This window comes from Triticum dicoccoides, chromosome 2B, assembly GCF_002162155.2.
Source record: "Triticum dicoccoides isolate Atlit2015 ecotype Zavitan chromosome 2B, WEW_v2.0, whole genome shotgun sequence".
Lineage (NCBI taxonomy): Eukaryota > Viridiplantae > Streptophyta > Magnoliopsida > Poales > Poaceae > Triticum > Triticum dicoccoides.
The window spans coordinates 765,351,360-765,358,913 of record NC_041383.1 but is presented as its reverse complement, the minus strand read 5'-3'; the positions used below and the strand labels follow the sequence as shown (position 1 = coordinate 765,358,913).

The window sequence follows — 7,554 nt, the reverse complement described above, 5'->3', positions numbered from 1 at the left end:
TATATGTTGAGTGCTAGTACACAAAAGATTAATGAAATCAATTATGATGAATAAAATGCTTGCTATAGAATATCATAAATATGAAGTGACCCTGATAAAGAGAATGAAATTCATGTGTGTCTGAATTCCACTATATTTGCTACACCATAGGGAGATATACTTGTTAGAAAAATCTCTCTAATGCTGAAGCGACTAAGGCTTTTTTTACAAGCTCCTATACAAGATATTGGGGGTGGGAAATGATGATAATAAAATGAATCTAGGTGATTTTATTGCAAGAGTAAAAAAACCAAGGACAAAGCTGCTCTAGATGAAGCATCAAGAAGGAGTGGTATGGACAAAAGAAGGGATGAAGGACAAAACTATGGATAAAGCTATTGAGAGGGCAATGAAGAAGAATCTAGAGAAAAGTCTATACATGTTGTTCTAAATAATGTTCCTAGTTACTTAATAAATATAGTACTCTATTTCTATTATTAATGACCTAAAAAATCTAGAAGTGATTTGTTTAGTACTACAATGGGGAAACATAGCAAAAAATATAATACCGAGCAAAGCTAAATAGCTTTCACCCTGATGCTATTACAAATTTAATTTCTGATTCTAATTAGAGGGTGATAATCTATGAGATGAGAGAGTGATATTATCTTCCTTATTTAAACCTAAGCCAAAAAAGATTTCCTCGTGATTTCGCTGTTAAACCAAAGCTACATTGTAGTACCAGTAATGCTACTTACAAAAAAGTTTAAATGGCTGGTGTTTTTTTAACACTATGAGTTAAGTGGTTGGGGTTAGTGGCCACTTTACCATTATATGTCTTTGGCAGCTTGTTGTTGTTGCTTTGGGTGACATGATTATGCGGTTAGTGACACTTTGTTTGTAGATGATACATGTGTAGCAAGTAACTACATGACTAGAATGACTCTTATGGATAAGAGGGCATAGTTCAAATGGAATATGGACAATGATTGTGCGTTTGCTCACTCCTGAGATAAGGAAGACTTCATCACTGATTTCGTGGAGATGCTTGGTTTTAATGCTCTCCCCTTTGTTATTGAGGAGATTTTAATAGCAGTTGTAGTGGGAAACTTTTGGAACCACTTCCAACATTTCTTTCATTTGATCCAATGGCGAAGATTCTCTAATCTCGTCAAGCTGCACTATCTTCCCACTTATTATTTTGCAAGAAATGTTTTCTTCAAAACACATTGTTCTTAGTGGCAAACATTTTGCCATGGTGCAGTGAGGAATACCCAATATTATAGAATAACCTATAAACTAGCACCTAACTGATTTGGGATAGACATGTAATTTTTTTACATATGTCTTATATTACAAAATTTTAGGAAAAGGCAAACTCATTTGTCTTACCATACCATATCTCACATGGTGTCATTTCAACAGATTTGATGACACACTTTTCAATGTAGAAATTGCAGTCTCTAAATCATAACTCAAATGATAATGAAAAATTCTTCTCCGATAAAGGCATTCACCCCGCTTTATAGATAAAGCTACAACCCAACACACAACAACGTTTACAATAGAAAAAAAGGGCAGAGATACATGATACTGAATGAGCCACTAACGAGCTTTGAGTGCACCAAGAACAAATTTGGGTATTAAGGCCCTCGACAAACTAAGATCCTTCTATCAACATGACCAAGACAAGGTAGAAGCCCGCCGTCGGAGGAAACACATGCTCGTCAACTCCCATGAGACCAACCATAGTTTGTCCGCCATCTGTATTTGCCTCCGAAGGAGCCCCTCTGCACTCTTGCCCTGGATCGGAGGATGTTGCACCCTCGGCAGGCAGAGCCGCTCACCCCAAGCTCATATGACTAGGACCAATAGGTTGTTGGGGAGAGGACGGCTAACACAGCTACCCTACCTCACTAAGCAACATCTTGTACATCGCCACCATATCTAGCAAGGATCAACGTCAACCACAAGCAGCCGAGCGGGAGCACCTCTGTAGATCCAGGTAGTCAAGTTCCAATTACAAAGCCTCGACCAGCACTCCACGGTCCCAAGATAGATGTGGTGCCTTCAAGAAGTACAATGACGCCTACGTGTAGTCGCCACACAATCCTGGGATTTTGGAGTTTCACCCGGGACTTGGAGGTGGAGGCCAGGGGTAGGATTTTGATGCTGCCTACATGAAGGGGAATGACACCCGGAGCGTCGCTTGTATCACGACAGTTGAAACCGACAAAGGGATTCCCTCAATCCATAGCCCCCAACACCACCAATGCCACCCAGCCACTAGATTAGACCAACCGAAGGTCGCCTTGCGGGCCAGCAAGGCAGGAAGAGGATCGAGGGAGGATACCACCTTCTCCAGATCAGCTCCAAGGATCGACGAGGAGGCCCCGAGAGCACGCTCCACACACGACGCCGGCCTGCCACCCATGCGGCCAAGGGCGCGCACCCCCACGTCTACGCGCACCACACACCGCTGGGTAGAAGACACCACCCGACTATGGCCGCCGCAACGTCTCCGGGCGATCCACACGCAGACCCCCACAACCACGGACCGTCACCACTGCCTGCGCAGTGCCGCCACACCCTCTACAAACACAACCCGCCTGATCACACTAGACCGCGCTGGCCACCATCGGGAAGGGGAAGAGAGGCCGTGACACTGATTGGTCTTTCCCGTCAGTGTGAGCCGGCAGCGGCAGGGGAGGGGGGGCGAACTATGCCGGTGTTTAGGGTTTCCCCTCTGGGTCGGTCGCGGGAGCTACATGGGAGGGAAGGGGATCCCAGTCGGTCGGGAGAAATTGATCAATGTCGTATTTGATCTTACCATGTAATGCATGGTTTGATTATGTCAACAACTCTAGCTCTACAGATAAAATAATCAGACATACTCCATTATTTTCTTCAATCTCGCCCGGTGTGTTCTCATATCTACATCACTTTTTCTTTAGTAGTACGATGTAACATCATGTGTTTCGTTAAAATGAGACATTTGTACTTCCACTACCTATGTAACATGATACTGCATAGTTATGCTGGACATATGTTCTGAGTTCAGTTACCAGTTCAGTACATCCTACATACCTGTAAAATGTTATTGCTTTATTAAATGTCTAAAACTGGTGCATCTTGTTGTATTCTAGGTTTGGGTTTGCAAGAGGGGGCGGAAGTGTTCTAAAAAAAAAATGAGATATGCATGTGTGTACTAGCACCCAAGACACCCGGGTGAGGTGTCAGAAATCCGCTCCCGACGGGAGTCGAACCTTGGTCGCAGGGTGCACCACTGCGAGCCTTGCCGGTTGCTACTTGGGTACCGCCTAGTTCTCAGTGAAAGTGTTCTCAAACGGCCAAACCGGCAAAAAGATGCAGTCACTGATCTTCACGGACCCCACCTTCTACCAGAGGATGATCCACATGGTGAAGTTCCGGAACACGGGCCCGGTGCACCCGCTCGAGGCAGCTGGTCGCGGACAGCAAGAGGTTGGGCGGGGTCAAGTTCGGGGAGTGGAGCGCGACTGCCTGCTGGCCCACGGCGCGGCCGCAACCTCCACGAGCGGCCCTCCACGCTGAGCATCATCATGCGCCTGTCGCGGGCGGGCGGAAGATCCGGGGCCCCTACTGCAGGTTCTAGCGCTCATCGGAGAACATCGTCAGGATCACCGTCCCCTACTTACGCCAAACTGCTCTACCAGGAGCTGTTAAGCATGGGCATGCCTCAAGTTCCAAACGGAGGTCTGCTAGACTGAACTCTGTTATGGACATGTAGTGGCTATGTGGAACTCTTTGCGACGGTGGCGTTTGCATAGCATGGAAGAAATTCTGTTGAAACACTGTAGTAGCCTGGTTAGCTGAACCTGTTTCACTCTGCCACCCTGGAATGAACGGAATTAGCTTATGGCATGCCTTATTTATTGGTTTGAGCTGTCGTGTTTGCTGTGGAATGGGTGATCGAGTTGATGCTGAGCTAATCGTGTCATGTGAAACTCAACATTTGCCATTGTAACCTGAATGTCACCGACAACCATAGTTTTGAATAGCGCGCTAAGCATCTTAGCGGCAGACCTCTTCCAAATGCTATAGCGTGCTATAGCGGAGCTATAGCGCGCTATTTAAAATGTTTGCTCATTTGTTTGGACTATAGTCTCTTAGCGCAAGACCTTTTATAAACGCTATAGCGTGCTATAGCGGAGCTATAGCGGGCTATTTAAAACAGTGCCAACAACGCTGTGAATCAGAGTACATTCTTGTGACGCTCTGTAGTTTAGACACCGCAATTACAATCATCATCGCATCGAGAAAAACACAAGCATGCATGCATTTCCGGAGGTCGTCCAAACAAAACACATGACGAAAGAAACACACGGACTGTCCAAAAGAGACGAGATGCCCTGATACAAAAAACATACAATCAAGCTGCGACGACAACACGCAGCAAGAAGAGAAGGAGAAGATGCAACCCCTCCTCCACGAGGAATAACACAAAGGGAATTACAGGAACAAAACCCTCCCTACCTGAACGAACGACGAGGAACTAGACAGCCAAGAAGTGTGAATGGGGGAACTCCATGCGAGACGCCGACGGCCTCTCCTCTTCCTCCTACCGCATGAGGAGGAAGAAGAAAAGCTCCCGCCGCGTCGCCATCATCCTCGCGCTTCTGCAAAGATACTTATACCCCAAGCATCTCCATCCCCATGCCCTTTCAGAGGCTCAGCAGCTCTGATGGTCTCACCTGCTTTGAAACTGGCCATCATCTGGGTCTCTCAACTTTGGACGATGTGGATCGATCGAAGTGCATTGAACCTGGACACCTTCTTGTAGCTAGCTTTTCGCTCTGTTGTATGGCCTTTGGGATTTGGGAATATTAGATATCGATCCTGTGGTGGCACCTTACATAGTGTGTTGCCTTTTCTTTCTCCTCTTTTTATGCCGCTTGCACATATGTCATACAGTCACGCATGCACAATGAGACAACTAGCCAGCCCATTGGACCAGAGCACACAGGTTTTCTGATGGAAAAGACTAGATTAGGTCCATGTGCTCCGGCATCAGGGTTGCCAAATGTGTCCTTCTATCATTATTTGTGTGTGTAACAGCTCAACAACTAGCTGGTTTTTAGTTCAATAAAAACCACTGACGAACATGTACGTTCCACCGGTTACAGACACCGACCCGCAAAAGACAAGTGAAATACGTACTACTTGTCTATGTGTGATGATCCCACACTCAGTTTATACTCCAAAGTCACTAGTACAAGATCATCTCCACACTAGCTCCGTTTATGTTCTCAACATGGATTCTCCTGCAGACTGACGTACGGCACATTTCGAAGAAGCCACTGTCTGTGAAAAGTAGTACTAGCACTAATATATACTCCCTCCGTTCCCAAATATAAGTCTTTCTAGAGATTCCAACAAACGGCTACATACGGAGCAAAATAAGTGAATCTACACTCTAAAATATGTCTACATACATCCATATGTTGTAGTCCATTTGAAATGTTTAAAAAGACTTATATTTAGGAACGGAGGGAGTACATTAGTAGGTCATCAAGTTACTGAACCCACTGTTTACAAACTGTAACGTAACCACTGTGATTTCTAATCAAGTAGTGGTGTACTTTTTTTTTTGAATTGTTTGGATTGCTTACCACATGTGTCACGTGGTTAAGTACTAGTGCTGCACATAACCGTTGCCCTCTGCTGCATAACAGTGTGGAATGTTCACACGAAAAAATACATTTTCTCTTCTACCACGTAAGTTAGTGATCACTTTAATTTTCTTCTACCTAAGTTCCTTATGAGCTACTGCCTTTATCAAGATACTGCAACAGAAACATCCACCCATGAGATGTATGGAGCATTTTCCTGCACCAAATTATTAGCAAAGATTGCCCGGGATCCGTCGGCCACCACGTATGCCTGGTCCCTGTCCCTACAACTGGCCAGCTAAAGCTTTGCACCAGTTGCATGGGATGATAATGATAATTATAACGTGATCCCTGCACTGCACGCAAAATAATCCTGTACGACCAGGTCGTACGTGCGACCCGGCCGCAAGGGGAGGCTGTCAGGTGGGCCACCCCCACGACGAGCTCTCTCACAAACGGGTCGTAGAGGATTCGCCTCCGCACTGCACCCCCTTTGCATGTAGTATGTGCTGATAATAATTGTCCGTGGACAGAAACCGAGAGACGTTGCTCTAGCTAGGTAGCTGCAGGAGATAAGGAATTTGCAGGCTGGGCACGCATCTTTACTCCATGAGCTTTTGCACGATGCGGAGCTGCAGAAGAAGCCACATCTCACGAGATTCCCTTGCCTCTAGCTAGTTCGTTCATTCTAACCTAGGCTGCATCACGGCTAGGTGCATTGCCAGGTTCATGGATCCAACACCAAGATCATGTACTGCATTTGCACACCACAGTCCCACAGGAGGCAACAAACTTGCTACTACTCCCTCCGTTCGGAATTATTTGTCTCGGAAATGGATGTATTTAGACGTACATCCATTTCCGAGACAAGTAATTCCGAACGGAGGGAGTAGATCTTTAGTCTTTCGTACACTTATAAATAGCAGCGGCGTATGCGCTCATCAGCAGATCAGATTAAACAAGTGAAGTGTGGTCCAGGAGATGAACATGAGTTCTCTCTAGCTAGTTGGTTTGTTGTCACCTGGAGTTCTCCTCAAACCACTTCAGTTGCTAGCTAGCTTTTGCCTCATTCTTGCATTGGCACTGTTTTATAAGTGCACAATGCGGGGATATAGAGTTTTGCATAGTGAAGTGTTTGGGGGAACTCTGGGTGGCAACCAACAACATCGATAGGATTTGAGAGTGTTTGGGCATTAGAAATTGTATTGGTAGGTCCATATACATTATGATGGGGGTGTGTGGGGATTAATCGAGTTTGGCCTCGTCGGGAGTTCTCTTCAAGCACTTCGGGATGCGTCTTTTCAAGAACTTATCTGAAGTGTTTGGGGGAACTCTCGGTGTCACCAAGCATTTAGTAGACATTAGCCACATGTCATAAGAGAGATGCATCAATGGGCTGAGAACCACATATCACAAGAGTTGCGCTAATGGTGAATCATGTTTGGTCTTACCATGGGTTCCTTGCAAGCACTTCATGAGGCATTATTTGAAATGCCACTATGAAGTGTTTGGGGGAACTCTTGGTGATGCCAAGCTTTATTCAGTGCCAGTCAAGAACCAAAGGGGATGGTCATCAGAAAGCATCTTTGGTCTTACAATGGGCCCTGCAAGCAGTGGCATTGAAATGCCAATGTGAAGTGTTTGGGGGGACTTTTGGTGATGCCAAGCTTTACTCAGTGCTAGCCAAGAATTAGAAGAGATGATCAACATGAAGTATGTTTGGTCTTAGCATGGGTTCCTTACAAGCACTTCATGAGGCATTGAAATGCCAATGTGAAGTGTTTGGGGGAACTCTTGCTGGCATCAAGCTTTACTAAATGCCGGTCAAGAACCAGGAGATATGATTATCATGAAGCAAGTTTGGTCTTACCATGGGTTCCCCACAAGCACTTCACGTGGCATCATTTGAAATACCACTACAAGA

At 45.5% G+C, this 7,554-nt stretch overlaps 1 long non-coding RNA gene and 1 pseudogene across 1 annotated transcript; one reads left to right on the top strand and one right to left on the bottom strand.

Annotated features, from left to right (window-relative positions):
• The first annotated feature begins 3,345 nt into the window (after positions 1-3,345).
• Positions 3,346-3,723, top strand: LOC119361350 (annotated as a pseudogene).
• Positions 3,724-4,239: 516 nt separating this feature from the next.
• On the bottom strand, positions 4,240-4,886 carry LOC119368652. The gene is made up of 2 exons (XR_005176700.1): positions 4,495-4,886; positions 4,240-4,370 (listed from the first exon to the last, which is right to left on the bottom strand). It is a non-coding gene; the product is annotated as an uncharacterized LOC119368652 (long non-coding RNA).
• Between the last annotated feature and the right edge of the window lie 2,668 nt (positions 4,887-7,554).